At 47.4% G+C, this 19,522-nt stretch overlaps 1 long non-coding RNA gene across 1 annotated transcript; it reads left to right on the plus strand.

The window, feature by feature from the left end:
• Positions 1–1,916: 1,916 nt before the first annotated feature.
• LOC137847066 (uncharacterized) lies at positions 1,917–5,739 on the plus strand. The gene is made up of 2 exons (XR_011090774.1): positions 1,917–2,043; positions 5,515–5,739. It is a non-coding gene; the product is annotated as an uncharacterized lncRNA (long non-coding RNA).
• The last annotated feature ends 13,783 nt before the right edge of the window (positions 5,740–19,522 follow it).

Raw genomic sequence — 19,522 nt, forward strand, 5'->3', positions numbered from 1 at the left:
TTTACACATAAATTTAAAGCCTGAATTTTCATCAGACCCGTATTTTGGCCAAAATACTGCTGTTTCCTTAATTGGTTCTTTGTCCAGACTGATACACAATATTTAATCTTTTTTTTTTTTTTTTTTTAAAAAAAATATTTTTCTTTTACAATCCCTCTAATTTTGGGATTATGTTTCCAATTTCTTTTAATTCTTCAGGAAGAACTATTAGTAGGCACTCCCCCAGGGATATCTCCCTGTCCCCTGGAACTCATATTTTCCCATTTTTCCTAACCCTCGCCAGTATGTGCTACAGAAATTTCCCTTCTGCAGTGTACCACACACCAACGTACTGAAAAATGGGGGTGTACCGCCGAGCACTTCCCCGTGCCAGCGTTACCGCACACCTATGAGTTTACCAGATTCCCTGGAACTCGTACTTCCCATCTTTCCTAACCCTCGCCAGTATGTGCTACAGAATTTTCCCTTCTGCAGTGTACCACACACCAACGTACTGAAAGATGGGGGTGTACCGCCAAGCACTTCCCCGTGCCAGCGTTACCGCACACCTGAGTTTACCAGATTCCCTGGTGTACTTCCAAGCACTTCCCCGTGCAAGGATTACCGTACACCAGATTCCCCTGGTGTAGTGCCAGCACTTCCCCGTGCAAGGGCTTACCATACACCAGATACCCGACCCCCAAGGCAATACTTAATATTTCTTACCTTGGTCTGTGCACAGAGTTACCGGATCGATTCTTAAAAACCCGGAGTGCCTACCTTCTTCCTTTCCCCACTACTTCACGGATCCTGCCTCTTTAACCAGTCTCGGGCCCTCTGTCAGCTTTCCGCAGAACCGCCACTGTCGATGCACAGGACCGCTGAAATCAGCGGGGCATGCCTTCCTGCTGCTGCGGCAGTGGAGCTCCCCAGTAGGTGACTGGATCCCGGACGAGCCCCCAAATTGTGAGAAACACTCTGTAGCCAATAACTTAGGCTCAGGCGAGGATCTCAGTGAAGTAGCAATTTATTCGCGATTGCAATGGCGGGCGCCCCACAAGCAGGAGAGAGCGCATCTGCTAGTTCCAAAACACAGTTTATATACCTTTTGATGGCAGGACCCTTCCCTGTTTCCCCACTGAGTGGGTAATCCAGGTTCACAATCTATCTGATGCTTCACAAACAATGCATGGCCTTCAGTTGCCGGCCTGTTAAATTTCAAATTTCTTTTGACATTTTTACTGCTTGAAGTGGTAATGTTTCTTCACTTATCTGACTTGACTTGACACCGTGATTTTCACCTAATTGTCCTAAGGAGTCTGGTTGTCTGCATTTTACTAGGTCGCCTGCTAAACATTCTTATCACTGTAAGCATATCTCAGTACCACATTCCCTCCTTCTAAACAATGTAACTCTGCAAAAACAACATTTCTATTCCCACACTTAGGAACAAAGACTGTCCTGGTAACCTTACAGCTTATTCTCCTTATTAACAATCGGACAGTTTATGAGCCTGAAATATGGGACCAAACTGAGGTCAAGGTGTGGGACTCTGCAACTAAAAACGACAAGGTTGCAGTGGGATTGCTCGGCACCTGGCGAGCAGTCTCTGAGGCCTTAAAGAGCCATGTGGGACCACAGTCAGAACCGTGTGGTTTGCCAGATAGTGAGGGAGCTGCGGGCTCCTTTACTGATCCAACTGCTACGCCATGGGCCCCTCTGCTGCTACAGCCATCGAAGGCTTTTGCTGTTCCACCCCCTGCTGACCTGGACGTGCCTTTTGACCCAGGCCTATTGGCCTTGAAAAGGAGATGGATATTCTTTTCTTTGATCTGGGAAGATCAAATATTCTGAATAAAAATATTCTGAATAAAAAGATCTAAATATTCTGAATATTCATTATCAGGGGCAATAATCCTAATAATTTCCCACGGTCGCGCGTCGCCGAGATCTGCAGCTCGGAAGGTGGAAGGGAGTCCCCGCACCCGGGATGAGCCTATATAGGGTCCCGCCGGAAAAGCGCCTCCGAGGTCTTGGCAAAGGCTGCAACCGACGTATATAAAGGTATGGAGAGACAAGCGGCGTATGATTTGCTCAAATGCTTTTTAGAAAAGCGGAGCATTTTAGATATAGATTAGATTTGCCAGGGTTATTAGCATATGGGGTAGCTAAGGGTTGTTTTACAAATCCTGATACAGTATTTGAGCAAGCAGAGTGGCGTAAATTTGGAGATAAATTGTTTGATGATGTTATTAATGAAAATAAGGCTGCTAAAAAATTGATGAAGCCATGGAGAGCAGTGACTAATGCATTAGCCATACATAAAGCTGAACAAAGAGTTGCCGCTGCTGCAACAGAGTGGTTAGGACCACCAGGAAGGGTTAATAATGTTAATCCACAGCAAATAAATATGGAAGGAACAGATTGCCCGTTGCCACCTTCCGTTAGAACTTTTACTATTACACAGGGGGTCTCGGGAATTTCGGGGGTGCCTGTGACAATGTCCTCTGTAGCAGAGGAGGAGCTTTCACTACCAGCAGCTCCAACTGCTCCAATAGAAAGTGAAGAAGGAGCAAGTGGAAGGACCAGTGCTAACTCATTTCTATCAAATACAAATCCCTTCACAACGGGGGCGCAGGGAAGAGAAGGTCTATGGAGGCAAATAGCAAATGAGGCACTGCGTGAAGGGAATTATGAAACGGCAACACAGTTAACACAAGCTTTTCCGGTAGTATACTCGCCACCAGATGCACAGGGGAATGCCACTGTTAATATGACAAATTTAGACTGGAAACTATTAACTCAATTACGATCTACCGTAAATGATTCTGGTTTAAAGGGGGAACCTACTCGGCAAATGTTAGATTATATTTGGGGAACTAATATATTGCTCCCCGGGGACATACGTAGTATAATGAAGGTGATCCTAACACAACATCAACAGCTTCTTTTTAATGCGCATTGGCAAAGTGTTTGTCAAGAGGCAGTAGCTGTGATAAGGGCACCTGGAGATCCGTTGCATGGTGTCACGTTGGAGGAATTGATGGGACTCGGACCATATTATAGATTAGAGGCACAAGCGTTGCTGGGTCCAGACAAAGCTAAAGAATCAATGAGATTGGCTCGGAGAGCCTTGGACCAAATTAGAGAGCCAGGGGGGATACCATCCTATATGGGCATCAAGCAAGGAAGGGAGGAACCATTTGGGTTGTTTATTGATCGAGTAGCAAACGCAATACAAGCGGCTGGGGTACCTGATTATCTAAAGGGCACTATTCTAAAGCAGTGTGCAATTCAAAACTGCAACCCTTCAACTCGTAGTATATTAGCTACGTTACCGAGAACTTGGACAATTGAGGAGGGTTTAGAAAGGATGGCTCAGGTACCCGTGGGTCCGCAGGCTATGTTGGTAGATGTAATAAAACAACTAGGGAATAGCATGAAAGAACAGGCACAGGTATTCAGAGAGACTGCACAGCAATCGCAGAATCAAGTATTCGCTGCCCTTGCTCCTTTGCAAACGCCCGGAGGCCGTCCTACTGGCCGAGGGTCTTCACCGCGACCGCGTTGTTTTCGCTGTGGGATCATGGGACATATGAGATGAGAGTGCAAAACGAAATCAGTGTGGTGTCAGAACTGCCAATCCAATACGCATAACACAGTGACCTGTTGACATGGTGCGTCGGGAAACGGCCAGAGCAGCGGGAAGGACCGCCCCGCGACGACACAAAAAGCGGTATTTACGACAGCGGCCAGAACGACACCGTCACCAATGTCTGCAAAGAATCCCTATCCCTTTACCTCCGACTAGCCACCAGAGGGAGCCTCGGCTTGGACTTGGCAACAGCAGTAGATGTAACGCTATTGGACTCTAAACCCACCAGGGTAAGGACAGGAGTTATGGGACCAGTTATTGTCAATGGTGATCCTGTGGGAGCTTTATTGATCGGAAGATCGTCTGCTACCTTGAATGGATTAAAAATATTGGTTGGACTTATAGATAAAGACTATTTTGGGGAAATACTGATTATGGTTTCTGCAATGTTTCCTCCAATGCATGTGCCGCAGGATACAAAGATAGCTCAATTAATTCCGTTGCCACACCTTGCGGCATCTCTACCACTGATGGTCAATAAGGACCGAGGACTCGGAGCATTTGGCTCCACAGGAAAAGTAGCGTTATTAATGCTTGGCATGCAGCAGAGACCACGACAGAAAATCACAGTATGTTTAAAGGATGAGAAACTGCAAATTGAGGCATTGTTGGACACTGGCGCAGATGTGACAATAATCAGTGCGCAAACTTGGCCACCGCATTGGCCTACATTCGAATCCAGTACCACTGTAGCAGGAGTAGGAGGTATGACTATTGCTCGTCGATCACCAATACTTCAATGGACAATAGTTGACAAAGTTGTAAAATGCAGTGTATCTGTGTTACCGTTGCCAGATGGAGTACAAGCACTGATAGGGAGAGACATTCTTGCTCAGATGGGAATGGTTCTTACGTCAGACCACCATTTATAGGTATGGTCATTGCTTGGACTTTCCCAATCCCACTAAAATGGAAAACTGATGAACCTGTGTGGGTTGAGCAGTGGCTGCTAAAACGGGAAAGTCTAGTACATGCTCACGGACTAGTACAAGAGCAGTGTCAACAAGGGCACCTAAGACTGTCAACAAGCCCTTGGATCACTCCAATTTTTGTGATTCCCAAGAAATCGGGGAAATATCGTTTACTTCACGACCTGCGAGCGGTTAATAATCAAATGTGTGCCATGGGAGCACTGCAACCTGGTCTACCTAATCCTGCTATGATACCAGAGGGTTGGCATTTATTGATTGTGGATCTGAAAGACTGTTTTTTCACAATAGCCCTCCATGAAAATGACAAACAGAGGTTTGCCCTTACTCTCCCGGCAATAAATCGTGAAGGTCCGGATCAAAGATTTGAATGGACTGTATTACCCCAGGGAAGGCGTAATTCACCTATGTTATGTCAGCTTTATGTTGACGCAGCTCTGCAACCGATTCGACGAAAATGGCCAGAGACAATAATCTATCATTACATGGATGATATTTTGTTAGCCCAGAAGGAACCGTTTTCTCTACAACAGAAAAATGACTTAACACTGACCTTAAAACAAATGGGACTCGTACTTGCACCGGAAAAGGTTCAGGAGACAAGTCCCTGGAAGTTTTTGGGTTGGAAAATTACAGATTCCGCCATTCAGCCTCAAAAACTTACAATCCAATCGGACATCAAAACTCTTAATGATGCTCAAAAACTGCTGGGAAATTTACAATGGATCAGGCCAGTAGTCGGGATTCCGAATGAACTGTTAAATCCCCTTCGGCCGTTATTAAAAGGAACTGATCCTGCTTCAAAAGTGACACTATCGGAAAAACAACAAGAAATACTACAACAAATCGCATCATTGATCACAACGAGTGTCACGCATCGACGTATATCTGACAGGCCACTCGATCTTATTTATATGGGGCGAGGTTATGTGTGTATCTCTTCCCCTACAGGGCCAACCTGGGTGCCTAGTCGATGTGTTAAACCAGCCATTGAAGAAAAGTCATCAAGTACGAATAACAGCAACCATGGCTGATCTAACGGCACAAGGGATTCTGGTTGCATTATCTTTGACAATGACGGTTGGACGTAATAGTGCCATCCTAAGCAAAATCGATCCTCAAACCAATATGTGGGTCACTTGGGCAAATCAAACCGGACAAAGTTCATTTTGCCTATCCCTCGCTTCTGCGTCTGATCCTTTCAGAACATGCTTGTTTGGGGTCCCGATAGGAGACCCAGGAGAACTGAGTAAAATGTTAGCACCATATTCTGCCAGTATTACTCTGCTTAATGAAAGTTTTTCTGCAAACGTCTCGGATGGAGTAGTTGCTGCCCTGCAAGCTCTTAATAACTCTCTGCCATGGGACCCTCAAGAATTGGATCTTCTGGGATCTGTGGCTATAGGGAATAGTAGTGACAATTGGACGCAAACATGCTTTGTACTCAATAAAGGGAAACAAAATAAAACGCACTGGACCAACATAACATCAAGGACCTTTGGATTTGAGGCCATGGGACATTACTGCGGATGGAACAACACCGGTAACATTAGTGTACCACTTGGGGTGTATGGAACAGGTGACACCAATTCAACCTATCCTCAAAGTCAGGCCAAAGCCTTACCACCTGGCATGTTTTTGATCTGTGGAGACCGTGCATGGCAAGGAGTACCAGCCAATGCTTTTGGAGGACCGTGTTACCTAGGGCGACTCACACTTTTCGCTCCAGATTTACACTCGTGGCAGAACTCGACAAGGAGCAGAAGAATTAAACGAGAACTAAAAACTTTGGGTTCTGACTGTAATGATGATGTAGAATTGTGGGGTCCAGCAGAAAGATTCTTTTCTTCTTTGGTGCCTGGTGTGGGAACTGCACACGCTTTGACTAACATTAATAAGCTTGCTTGTTGGGCTGTTAAACAATCAAATGTAACAATACAAGTTCTTTCTGAAATGTCACAAGATATGGAGAGTCTAAGACATGCTGTATTGCAAAATAGGGCCGCTATTGATTTCTTGTTGCTGGCTCAGGGACATGGGTGTGAAGATGTAGAAGGAATGTGTTGCTTTAATCTTTCCGACCATGGTCAATCAATTCACGACCAGTTGAAATGGTTAAGGGATCATACGCAAAAAATTGTAGTACAAGATAGTTGGTTTGAAGGTTGGCTTAAATCTGTTTTTGGGAACATGGGTGGATGGGTTTTCTTAGTCAAAGAGGGACTTCGCTTTCTACTTATAATTATATTGATTATAGTTGCTGCACGTATAATCTTTAACTGCCTAACTAAGAAACTAGAGCAACTCACAGAGAAGGTATTTGTAGCGCAAAATAAAAACGGGGGAATTGTGGAGGAATGGTTAAGTGAAGTAGGACATGTGGATGTTGAGCAGTTAGGAGGCAATGGGCTAGTGAAGTACCGTACTCAACCCATATGAGTCTGGGCACGCACACAGCTGGCTGAGAGCCAATCAGGCTCAAGGACACGATGCCCTTGTGTGATTGGGAAAGTCCCTAAGGCGGGACGGTAGCTAAAAGAAGGAGGAACTAACTGAAAAGACCGGGAAGTGTTAGCCAATCCTGAGCTTAGTTTTTGCAATATGTATAAGTTGATTATGTTCGAACTAGATAAAAGGCGACTGAGCTATCCATTAAAGTTGAAGTTCACTGTTCACTCATATTGAGCGTCTGGGTCTTCCTTACGTCGACAACACTATTTAACTGATCTGCCCTCACAATTATCCTGACACGAATTGCCACCCTACTAACCGCATCATACACCCTGTTCATGCTGCTAGTCACCCAATGAGGCTCAATTCCCTCCCATATCACATCCATCCAAAACTCAACCACACGAGAACACCTGCTCATAACACTCCACATCATCCCCATGTTCCTCTTGATCCTCAAGCCCGAACTAATCTCTGGAGCCCCCTTATGCAAGCATAGTTTAAACCAAACATTAGATTGTGATCCTAAAAATAGAAGTTCAAACCTTCTTGCCTGCCGAGGGGAGGTTAAATCAGCAAGAACTGCTAATTCTTGCATCTGGGCTTTAAACCCCAGCCCCCTTACTTTTAAAGGATAACAGTAATCCACTGGTCTTAGGAGCCATCCATCTTGGTGCAACTCCAAGTAAAAGTAGTGAATACGACACTACTCATTAACTCCCTCACACTACTCAAACTAACAATCCTTCTAACCCCAATCATCCTCCCACTTCTCTTTAAAAACTTTAAAAACACCCCCCTCACCATCACTCGCACCGTAAAAGCCGCATTTCTAACGAGCCTAGCCCCAACAACTACATTTATCTACTCTGGACTAGAATCCATTACCTGCCACTGAGAATGAAAGTTCATCATAAACTTCAAAATTCCACTAAGCCTAAAAATAGATCAGTATTCAATAACATTTCTCCCCATCGCCCTATTCGTAACATGGTCCATCCTACAATTTGCCATATGATACATGGCCTCCGAACCGTACGTAACAAAATTTTTCACCTACCTACTGACATTCCTAATTGCCATACTACTTCTAACGACTGCGAACAACATGTTCCTCCTATTCATCGGCTGAGAATGTGTAGGGATCATATCTTTCCTCCTCATCGGCTGATGACAAGGCCGAGCAGAAGCCAACACTGCCGCCCTGCAGGCCGTAATCTACAACCGAATTGGAGACATCGGCCTAATCCTGAGTATAGCATGACTAGCATCAACCTTCAACACCTGAGAAATCCAACAAGCCATACACCCCCACCAAACCCCTATCCTCCCCCTCATGGGACTAATCCTCGCAGCCGCAGGAAAATCCGCACAATTTGGCCTACACCCATGACTGCCCGCAGCCATGGAAGGCCCCACCCCCGTATCAGCCCTATTGCACTCCAGCACCATAGTAGTAGCCGGAATCTTCCTACTCATCCGCATACACCCGCTATTAGCCACCAACCAAACAGCCCTAACTACGTGCCTATGCTTGGGCGCCCTATCAACCCTATTCGCCGCCACGTGTGCCCTGACCCAAAACGACATTAAAAAAATCATCGCTTTCTCAACATCCAGCCAGCTTGGACTAATGATAGTCGCCATCGGACTAAACCTCCCCTAACTGGCGTTCTTACACATCTCAACCCACGCCTTCTTCAAGGCCATACTATTCCTATGCTCTGGGTCCATTATCCACAGCCTAAACGGAGAACAAGACATCCGAAAAATGGGCGGCCTGCAAAAAATGCTCCCAGTCACTACCTCCTGCCTAACCATCGGCAACCTGGCACTCATAGGGACCCCATTTTTAGCCGGATTCTACTCAAAAGACCTTATCATCGAAAGCCTAAATACATCCTACCTAAATACTTGGGCCCTGTCACTAACCCTTCTAGCCACAGCATTCACTGCAACCTACAGCATCCGCATAACCCTCCTAGTCCAAGCCGGACAAACCCGCATCCCCCCAATAACACCAATAAACGAAAACAACCCACTAATCACTGCCCCCCTAACTCGACTTGCCCTAGGCAGCATTATGGCAGGGATGCTAATCACCTCCTTATTCACACCAGCCAAAACGCCCCCAATGACCATACCCCTCATCACCAAAACTGCTGCCATCCTAGTAACAATCCTGGGAATCATCCTAGCCCTCAAATTCTCGAACATAACACACACCCTCACCCACCCCAAACCAAACCACCTCATAAACTTCTCCTCCTTACTGGGCTACTTCAACCCCTTAGTCCACCGATTCTGCTCCAAAACCCTACTAGAAAAGGGGCAAAACATCGCCCTACATCTAATCGACCTCTCCTGGCTCAAAAAAATGGGGCCAGAAGGTCTCGCCGAACTACAGGTAGCTGCAAGCAAAGCCGCAACCCTGGCACACACCGGACTTATCAAAACCTACTTAGGATCCTTCGCCCTATCTATCCTAGTAATAATCCTAACCACACAGACCTTCTAATGGCCCCAAACATCCGCAAATCCCACCCCCTGCTAAAAATAATCAACAACTCCTTAATTGACCTGCCCGCACCCTCTAATATCTCCTCCTGATGAAACTTCGGATCTCTGCTCGCCATCTGCCTAGCCACGCAGATCCTAACAGGCCTTCTGCTAGCTATACACTACACTGCAGACACCTCCCTTGCCTTCTCCTCAGTAGCCAACACATGCTGAAATGTCCAATATGGCTGACTCATCTGCAACCTGCACGCCAATGGGGCCTCATTCTTCTTCATCTGCATCTACCTGCACATCGGACGGGGCTTCTATTATGGCTCCTACCTATACAAAGAAACCTGAAATACAGGGGTAATCCTCCTACTCACTCTCATAGCAACCGCCTTCGTAGGCTATGTCCTGCCATGAGGACAAATATCATTCTGAGGGGCCACCGTAATCACCAACCTATTCTCGGCTCTCCCATACGTCGGACAGACCCTGGTAGAATGAGCCTGAGGGGGATTCTCGGTGGACAACCCAACCCTAACCCGATTCTTCGCCATCCACTTCCTGCTGCCCTTTTTAATCACAGGAATTACCCTAGTCCACTTAACCTTCCTACACGAATCAGGCTCAAACAATCCCCTAGGCATTGTGTCAGACTGCGACAAAATCCCATTTCACCCATACTTCTCCTTCAAAGACATCCTAGGATTTATCCTCATGCTAACCCCCCTAATAGCACTGGCCCTGTTCTCGCCAAATCTTCTAGGGGACCCAGAAAACTTTACCCCTGCAAACCCACTAGTAACCCCACCTCACATCAAACCAGAATGATACTTCCTATTTGCCTACGCCATCCTACGATCGATCCCAAACAAACTGGGAGGCATCCTAGCGCTAGCCGCCTCCGTGCTAATTCTATTCCTGGTTCCTTTCCTTCACAAGTCAAAACAACAAACAATAACATTTCGGCCACTCTCCCAGCTCCTATTCTGAACACTAGTGGCCAACCTCCTCGTCCTAACATGAGTGGGGAGCCAACCCGTTGAACACCCATTCATCATCATCGGGCAACTTGCATCAATTACCTACTTCACCATCCTCCTATTCCTCTTCCCCGCTGTAAGCGCCCTAGAAAATAAAATGCTTAACTGCTAAGTACTCTAATAATTTATAGAAAACATTGGTCTTGTAAACCAAAGACTGAAGACTCACCACTTCTTAGAGTATCCCTGGGCCTCAGAAAAAAAGGACTTAAACCTTTATCTCCAGCTCCCAAAGCTGGTATTTTACAATAAACTATTCTCTGACCCTGACCCCTAAACTGCCCGAATAGCCCCCCGAGACAGCCCCCGCACAAGCTCCAACACAACAAATAAAGTCAGCAACAGCCCTCAACCTGCAACCAAAAACATCCCAACCCCCCGCGAATAGAGCATAGCCACCCCACTAAAATCCAGCCACACAGTGAACATCCCAGCACTATCAACAGTAACAACCCCAAACCCCCAAGATCCAACAAACCCCCCCAACACCAACCCCCCTAAAACCACCGCCGCAAGCGCCGCCGCATACCCAATTACACGTCAGTCGCCCCAAGCCTCAGGGAAAGGCTCCGCGGCTAAAGCCACAGAATAAACAAACACCACCAGCATACCCCCTAAATACACCATAAACAGCACCAGAGCTACAAACGAAACCCCAAGACTCAACAACCATCCACACCCAGCCACAGATGCCAAAACTAAGCCAACTACCCCATAATACGGCGAAGGATTCGATGCCACACCCAAAACACCCACCACAAAGCAAATCCCTAGAAAAAATACAAAATAAGTCATTATTCCTGCTCGGCCACTACCCGAGACCTACGGCTTGAAAAGCCGTTATTGTCATCTTCAACTACAGGAACAACCAAAATGACCCAATAATGCTCTTAGCCCCCCCCCCCCTTCCCCCCCCCCCGGGGATTGCGGGGGTTATTTGGTTATGCATATCGTGCATACATTTATATTCCCCATACATTAACCTATGGTCCCGGTAATAAACACTATTAGCCAACTACCCTACATGCACGGACTAAACCCATCACATGTAAACGGACATACCCTACCTAACGGACTACCCTCCCAACATACTCCAGGGTGAATGCTCTAAAGACCTAACTCTCCATATCGCACAACCACCAACTCGCAACCAGAACAAGGCCCCATAAGATGAATGCTTGACAGACATATCCTGATAACCTCTAGGTCCCTACCCCATTACTCATGAAGCTGCGTACCAGATGGATTTATTGATTGTACACCTCACGTGAAATCAGCAATCCTTGCACATAATGTCCGACGTGACTAGCTTCAGGCCCATACGTTCCCCCTAAACCCCTCGCCCTCCTCACATTTTTGTGCCTCTGGTTCCTTGGTCAGGGCCATCAATTGGGTTCACTCACCTCTTCCTCGCCTTTCAAAGTGGCATCTGTGGAATACTTCCACCATCTCAATGCGTAATCGCGGCATCCTCCAGCTTTTTGGCGCCTCTGGTTCCTTTTATTTTTTCCGGGGTTACCTCACAGCTGGCCCTTCCCAGTGACTTCGGGGGTCCCACAATCTAAGCCTGGACACACCTGCGTTATCGTCCTATCCTATATCTCAAGGGTTACTCAATGAGACGGTTGGCGTATATGGGGAACCACCTTGACACTGATGCACTTTGACCACATTCAGTTAATGCTCTCCTCCGTAGCTCTATATAATAGGGCTATTTAGTGAATGCTCGATGGACATACCTTAAAAACAAAAACCACCCCAACTACAACCCCACAATATATATATACACAAACACGAATACATAACAACATGATCTAAACTTATTAGAGAAACTCCAGCACTAAAGGCAACACAAATCTGACAACAATCATTACTTCAACCCAACAAACATTACCCAATTACTAGCCGCTTGCCCTGTCCACATAGCTTAACACCAAAGCATGGCACTGAAGCTGCCAAGACGGCACACAAACATGCCTGCGAACAAAAGACTTAGTCCTAACCTTACAGTTGGTTTTTGCTAGACATATACATGCAAGTATCCGCGCCCCAGTGTAAATGCCCTCAACAGCCTACCCCCAGGCCTTAAGGAGCGGGTATCAGGCACACCCAAGCAGTAGCCCAAGACGCCTTGCTAAGCCACACCCCCACGGGTATTCAGCAGTAGTTAACATTAAGCAATGAGTGCAAACTCGACTTAGTCATAGCAAGCCTCCATTCAAGGGTCGGTAAATCTTGTGCCAGCCACCGCGGTCATACAAGAGACCCAAATCAACTGTTCTACATGAGCGGCGTAAAGAGTGGTAAAATGCCTATCCTACCCAACTAAGATCAAAATGCAACTAAGCTGTTGCAAGCACAAGATGCACCTAAACACACCATCAAAATGATCTTAGAAACTAGCGATTGATTTAAACCCACAAAAGCCAGGGCCCAAACTGGGATTAGATACCCCACTATGCCTGGCCCTAAATCTTGATACTTACCTTACCAAAGTATCCGCCAGAGAACTATGAGCACAAACGCTTAAAACTCTAAGGACTTGGCGGTGCCCTAAACCCACCTAGAGGAGCCTGTTCTGTAATCGATAATCCACGATCAACCCAACCGCCCCTTGCCAAACACAGCCTACATACCACCGTCGCCAGCCCACCTCGAATGAGAGCACAACAGTGAGCACAACAGCACCCCGCTAGTAAGACAGGTCAAGGTATAGCCCATGGGGCGGAAGAAATGGGCTACATTCCCTATGCATAGGGCAACACGGAAAGAAGTATGAAACTGCTTCCAGAAGGAGGATTTAGCAGTAAAGCGGGATAATAGAGCCCACTTTAAGCCGGCCCTAGGGCACGTACATACCGCCCGTCACCCTCCTCATAAGCCACACCCCCATATAACTAATACCACCTAAATGCCAAAGATGAGGTAAGTCATAACAAGGTAAGTGTACTGAAAGGTGTACTTAGAATACTCAAGACGTAGCTATAACCCCAAAGCACTCAGCTTACACCTGAGAGATATCTGCTAAACCAGGTCGTCTTGAAGCCTTCCTCTAGCTCAGCCGCCCAGACAACGCAAAACTAAATAAACCTACTAATTAGACTTAAACCAAAACATTTTCTAGTCCTAGTATAGGCGATAGAAAAGACACTTAGACGCGATAGAGACCAGTACCGTAAGGGAAAGATGAAATAGTAGTGAAAACCAAAGCAAGAAACAGCAAAGACTAACCCTTGTACCTTTTGCATCATGATTTAGCAAGAACAACCAAGCAAAGTGAACTAAAGTTTGCCACCCCGAAACCCAAGCGAGCTACTTACGAGCAGCTATTAGAGTGAACCCGTCTCTGTTGCAAAAGAGTGGGATGACTTGTGTCCTGGTTTCAGTTAGCACAGAATTAATTTTCTTCCTAGTAGCTGGTGGAATGCTGTGTTTTGGCTTAGGATGAGAAGAGTGCTGATAACACCCCGATGCTTTAATTGTTGCAGAGCAGTGCTTATACTAAGCCAAGGACATCTCAGCCTTTTGCTCTGTCCTGCCAACGGACAGGCTGGGGGTGCAGTAAGAGCTGGGAGGGGGCAGACCCAGGACAGGTGACCCAAACTAGCCAAAGGGGTATTCCATACCATCTGACGTCATGCTAAACAATATATAGGGGTGGCTAGCCGGGGGAAGGGGGCCGGACTGCTCGGGGTTAGGCTGGGCATCGGTCAGCGAGTGGTGAGCAATTGCATTGTGCATCACTTGTTTGTACATATTATTATTATTTTCCCTATTATCACCATATTACTATTATTGTTATTATTGTTATTATTGTTATTATTATTTTGTTATTATTATTTTCCTGTCTTATTAAACTGTCTTTATCTCAACTCACGGGCTTCACTTTCCATTTCTCTCCCCCGTCCCAGAGAGGGAGGGGGGAGGGTGAGCGAACGGCTGCGTGGTGTTTAGCTGCCGGCCGGGTTAAACCACGACAGTCTTTTTGGCGCCCAACGTGGGGCCCAAAAGGTTGAGATAACGGCAGATCTGACCAGAGTGTGTTAAACTAAAATTGGTGTAAGGATTAGACCTGCTTAATAGTCACTTGTCATGATGCTGATTGCTTTAATCTCAACTCTGCTGCGCCTGTTTTCCAAATTGAGTATTATAGTACATTATTTTCCGTATTTGCTCTCTGTCGTGTTGTTTATCCTCTCCGGGCCCTGGTTTCAGATCATTATGGTACTGTGTGTTGTAGCAATGGCTTATGAGACGATGAAATATGTGGTCATGACTCTAACTTGTTATTTGTATTCAGTAACATCGTCGACTCTGTACTTTGGAAACTGTATCTTGGAAACTATTAGCAATTATACCTATTGTTTTTTTTCATTAGGGAGTCAATCTGTGGAGGGGAAAGGGGAGGATATTTTTCCTTACTTGCTTACTCTCCCTTTCTCCTTCACCCCCCCTGTATCCTCCTGGATCACTCTGCCTTCCTCCTTCACCACTCTCTTATCCCCTGAGCTTGTCACAATAGCTCTCCAAGATATTGAATATTTCTGGAATACTCAGAATACCATAGTCTTGTTGTTCTGCCTCCTGAATGCACTTCAGGTTCTGCTTAAAGTTAAACAACTACTTGGGAAGCTCATCCGGATATCTGCCCGGAGGCAGGATAGTTGTGGGTGGCAGGGAGTATGGGCGGATATGGGCAGGCATCTAGAGCAGTTGGCACCCCCAGTGTGTTGGAAATTCACCCCTGAACAATGGCAAAATCCTCAAAAACTGGCAGAATGCTTGAAAAAAAGGTGTCATGATTCTGGCAGTTCCAAAGTAACACAAATCATTGTAACGTGCTGGGGCCTGGCTCATGCCTATCGAGCTGCCATTGATACTGCTATCAACTTAGTGACAGACCCTGCGGCCACTCCAAGCCCTGTGACAGATCCAACGGCCACTGTGACCCCTACGGTGGATTCTGCAGCCGCTCCAGCCCCAGCTCCTGCAGCCACTCCAGATCCGGTTCCTGCAGCTGCTCCAGCTCCAGCTCCTGCAACTGCTCCAGCTCCAGCTCCTGCAGCCGCTCCAGTCCCAGCTCCTGCAGCCGCTCCAGTCCCAGCTCCTGCAGCCGCTCCAGCTCCTGCAGCCGCTCCAGTCCCAGCTCCTGCAGCCGCTCCAGCTCCAGTTCCTGCAGCCGCTCCAGCCCCAGCTCCTGAAGCCGCTCCAGCTCCAGCTCCTGAAGCCGCTCCAGCTCCAGCTCCTACTGCTGCTCCAGTCCCAGCTCCTGCAACTGCTCCAGCTCCAGCTCCAGCTCCTGTAGCCGCTCCAGCTCCAGTTCCTGCAACTGCTCCAGCTCCTGCAGCCGCTCCAGCTCCTGTGGCCGTGTCAGAGAAACGAGCTGTAGCAGTGCAAGTTGACCCTGCAGAGGGTATTCCAATCCCTGTAACGGGGTCAGAGAAACGAGCAGTAGCAGTGCAAGCTGCCCCTGCAGAGGGTATTCCAACCCCTGTAGCAGACTCTGTAACAAAGTCAGAGAAACGAGCAGTAGCAGTGCAAGCTGCCCCTGTAGAGAAGGTGAAAAAATGGTATAGAGATTCAGGTCGTTTAGAACGCAGAGAGTCTTCTGCCAACCCAGGTAAGGCTTCTGCCAAAACTAGGTATAGAGATGACGAAGATGACGACGACGCTGGGCCATCAAGGATTCAGGAGGAGGAAGATGAGGATGTCGAAAAATCAACAGTAACTACCCGAAGCCTAAACGAGCGCGAGCTACGAGATGTGCGAAAAGATTTTGGTCGCTGTATAGGTGAGCAGCTTGTCACCTGGCTGCTCCGGTGCTGGGACTCTGGAGCCAATTGTGTGGAATTAGACGGCAGGGAAGCCAAGCGGCTGGGATCCCTTGCTCGAGACGCCGGCATTGACAAAGCAATTGCAGATGGAGCACAATCCACCAGCCTCTGGAGGCGTCTCCTCTCAGCTGTGAGGGAAAGGTATCCCTTCAAGGAAGAACTTTTATGTCTACCAGGCAAGTGGACCACTATGGAGAAGGGAATCCAGTACCTGAGGGAATTAGCCGTACGGGAAGTGATTTATGAGGATCCAGACCTCAGACAAACATCCAAAGATCCAGATGAAGTCAAGTGTACACGACCCATGTGGCGGAAGTTTGTACGGAGTGCACCATCATCATATGCCAGCTCATTGGCAATAATGGCCTGGAAAGAGGATGAGGAACCCACAGTGGATGAAGCGGCTAAACAACTCTGGCAGTACGAAGAAAGTCTCTCCTCTTCCTTACAGGCCTGCGTCTCAGCTGTGGAGAAACTTTCTGAAAAGGTTCACCAACTTGAAGAGAATCTATTGTCCTCCCCACCTGAACCAACCAGTGTCCACCGACCAAAAGAGAACACCTGGGAGAAAACACTTTCTGAAAAGTTTCACCAACTTGAAGAGAGATTATTCTCCTCCGCACCTGTACAAAGCAGTGTCTCAGCTGTCAGGGGTAGGCGTTCACCCACACAAGGAAGACGATATGGTGGGTACTCACCCCGTGCCACCCTGTGGTTTTACTTACGAGACCATGGAGAGGACATGAGAAAATGGGATGGAAAATCTACCGCGACCCTAGAGGCACGGGTACGTGAGTTGCAAAAGAAAACAATCAGGAAAAAGGGATTCTCCGAAAAGTTTGCTGCTCCAACTTCCAGCAGACAGTCCTTCAAACACAGAAACGAAGAAGATTCTGACCAGGATTAGGGGGGCCCTGCCTCCAGCCAGGGGGAGGAAAGGGACAATCGAGTTTATTGGACTGTGTGGATTTGATGGCCTGGCACATCACATGCACAGAAGTATAAGGCTTTAGTAGACACCGGTGCACAATGTACTATAATGCCATCAAGCTATAAAGGACCAGAGCCCATCTATATTTGTGGAGTGACAGGGGGATCTCAGCAGTTGACTGTATTGGAGGCTGAAGTGAGTCTGACTGGGAATGAGTGGGAAAAGCACCGCATTGTGACTGGCCCGGATGCTCCATGTATCCTTGGCATAGACTATCTTAGAAGAGGATATTGCAAGGACCCAAAAGGGTTCCGGTGGGCTTTTGGTATAGCTGCCTTAGAGACAGAGGGCATTAAACAATTATCTACCTTGCCTGGTCTCTCAGAGGACCCCTCTGTTGTGGGGTTGCTGAGGGTCGAAGAACAGCAAGTGCCAATCGCTACCACAACTGTGCACCGGCGGCAATATCGCACTAACCGAGACTCACTGATCCCCATCCATAAGCTAATTCGTCAATTGGAGAGCCAAGGAGTGATCAGCAAGACCCATTCACCTTTCAATAGTCCCATATGGCCAGTGAGAAAGTCTAATGGCGAGTGGAGACTAACAGTGGACTATCGCGGCCTGAATGAAGTCACGCCACCACTGAGTGCTGCAGTGCCAGACATGCTGGAACTTCAGTATGAACTTGAATCGAAGGCAGCCAAGTGGTACGCCACAATTGATATCGCTAATGCATTTTTCTCCATCCCTCTAGCAGCAGAGTGCAGGCCACAATTTGCCTTCACTTGGAGGGGAGTCCAATATACTTGGAATAGGCTGCCCCAGGGGTGGAAACACAGCCCTACCATTTGCCATGGACTGATCCAGTCTGCGCTAGAGCAGGGGGAAGCTCCTGAACACCTGCAGTACATCGATGACATTATTGTGTGGGGTGACACAGCAGAGGAAGTTTTCGAGAAAGGGAAGAAAATAGTCCAAATCCTTCTGAAAGCCGGTTTTGCCATAAAACAAAATAAAGTCAAAGGACCTGCACGAGAGATCCAGTTTTTAGGAATAAAATGGCAAGATGGACGTCGTCAAATCCCAATGGATGTGATCAACAAAATAACAGCTATGTCTCCACCAACTAACAAAAAAGAAACACAGACTTTCCTAGGTGTTGTGGGGTTTTGGAGAATGCACATCCCAAATTACAGTCTGATTGTAAACCCACTCTACCAAGTAACCCGTAAGAAGAATGAGTTTGAGTGGGGCCCTGAACAACGACAAGCCTTTGAACAAATCAAGCAGGAAATAGTCCATGCAGTAGCCCTTGGGCCAGTTCGAACAGGACCAGATGTAAAGAATGTGCTCTACACTGCAGCCGGGGAGAACGGCCCCACCTGGAGCCTCTGGCAGAAAGAACCTGGGGAAACTCGAGGTCGGCCCCTGGGGTTTTGGAGTCGGGGATACAGAGGATCTGAGGCCCGCTATACTCCAACTGAAAAGGAGATATTGGCAGCATATGAAGGAGTTCGATCTGCTTCGGAGGTGGTCGGTACTGAAGCGCAACTCCTCCTAGCACCCCGATTGCCGGTACTAGGCTGGATGTTCAAGGGAAGGGTCCCCTCTACGCATCATGCAACTGATGCTACATGGAGCAAGTGGGTTGCACTGATTACTCAGCGGGCTCGAATAGGAAACCCCAGTCGCCCAGGAATATTGGAAGTGATCATGGACTGGCCAGAAGGCAAATACTTTGGGATATCATCAGAGGAGGAGGTGGGTCGTGCTGAAGAAGCCCCACTGTACAACCAGTTGCCAGAGAATGAAAAGAAATATGCCCTGTTCACTGATGGGTCCTGTCGTATTGTGGGGAAGCATCGGAGATGGAAGGCTGCTGTATGGAGTCCTACGCGACGAGTTGCAGAAGCTGCTGAGGGAGAAGGTGAATCGAGTCAGTTTGCAGAAGTGAAAGCCATTCAGCTGGCTTTAGACATTGCTGAACGAGAAAAATGGCCAGTTCTCTATCTCTACACCGATTCATGGATGGTAGCAAATGCCCTGTGGGGATGGTTACAGCAATGGAAGCAAAACAACTGGCAGCGCAGGGGCAAACCCATCTGGGCTGCTGCATTGTGGCAAGATATTGCTGCTCGGGTAGAGAACCTGGCTGTGAAAGTACGCCACGTAGATGCTCATGTGCCCAAGAA

Source organism: Anas acuta, chromosome W (genome assembly GCF_963932015.1).
Source record: "Anas acuta chromosome W, bAnaAcu1.1, whole genome shotgun sequence".
NCBI classification, from domain to species: Eukaryota; Metazoa; Chordata; class Aves; order Anseriformes; family Anatidae; genus Anas; species Anas acuta.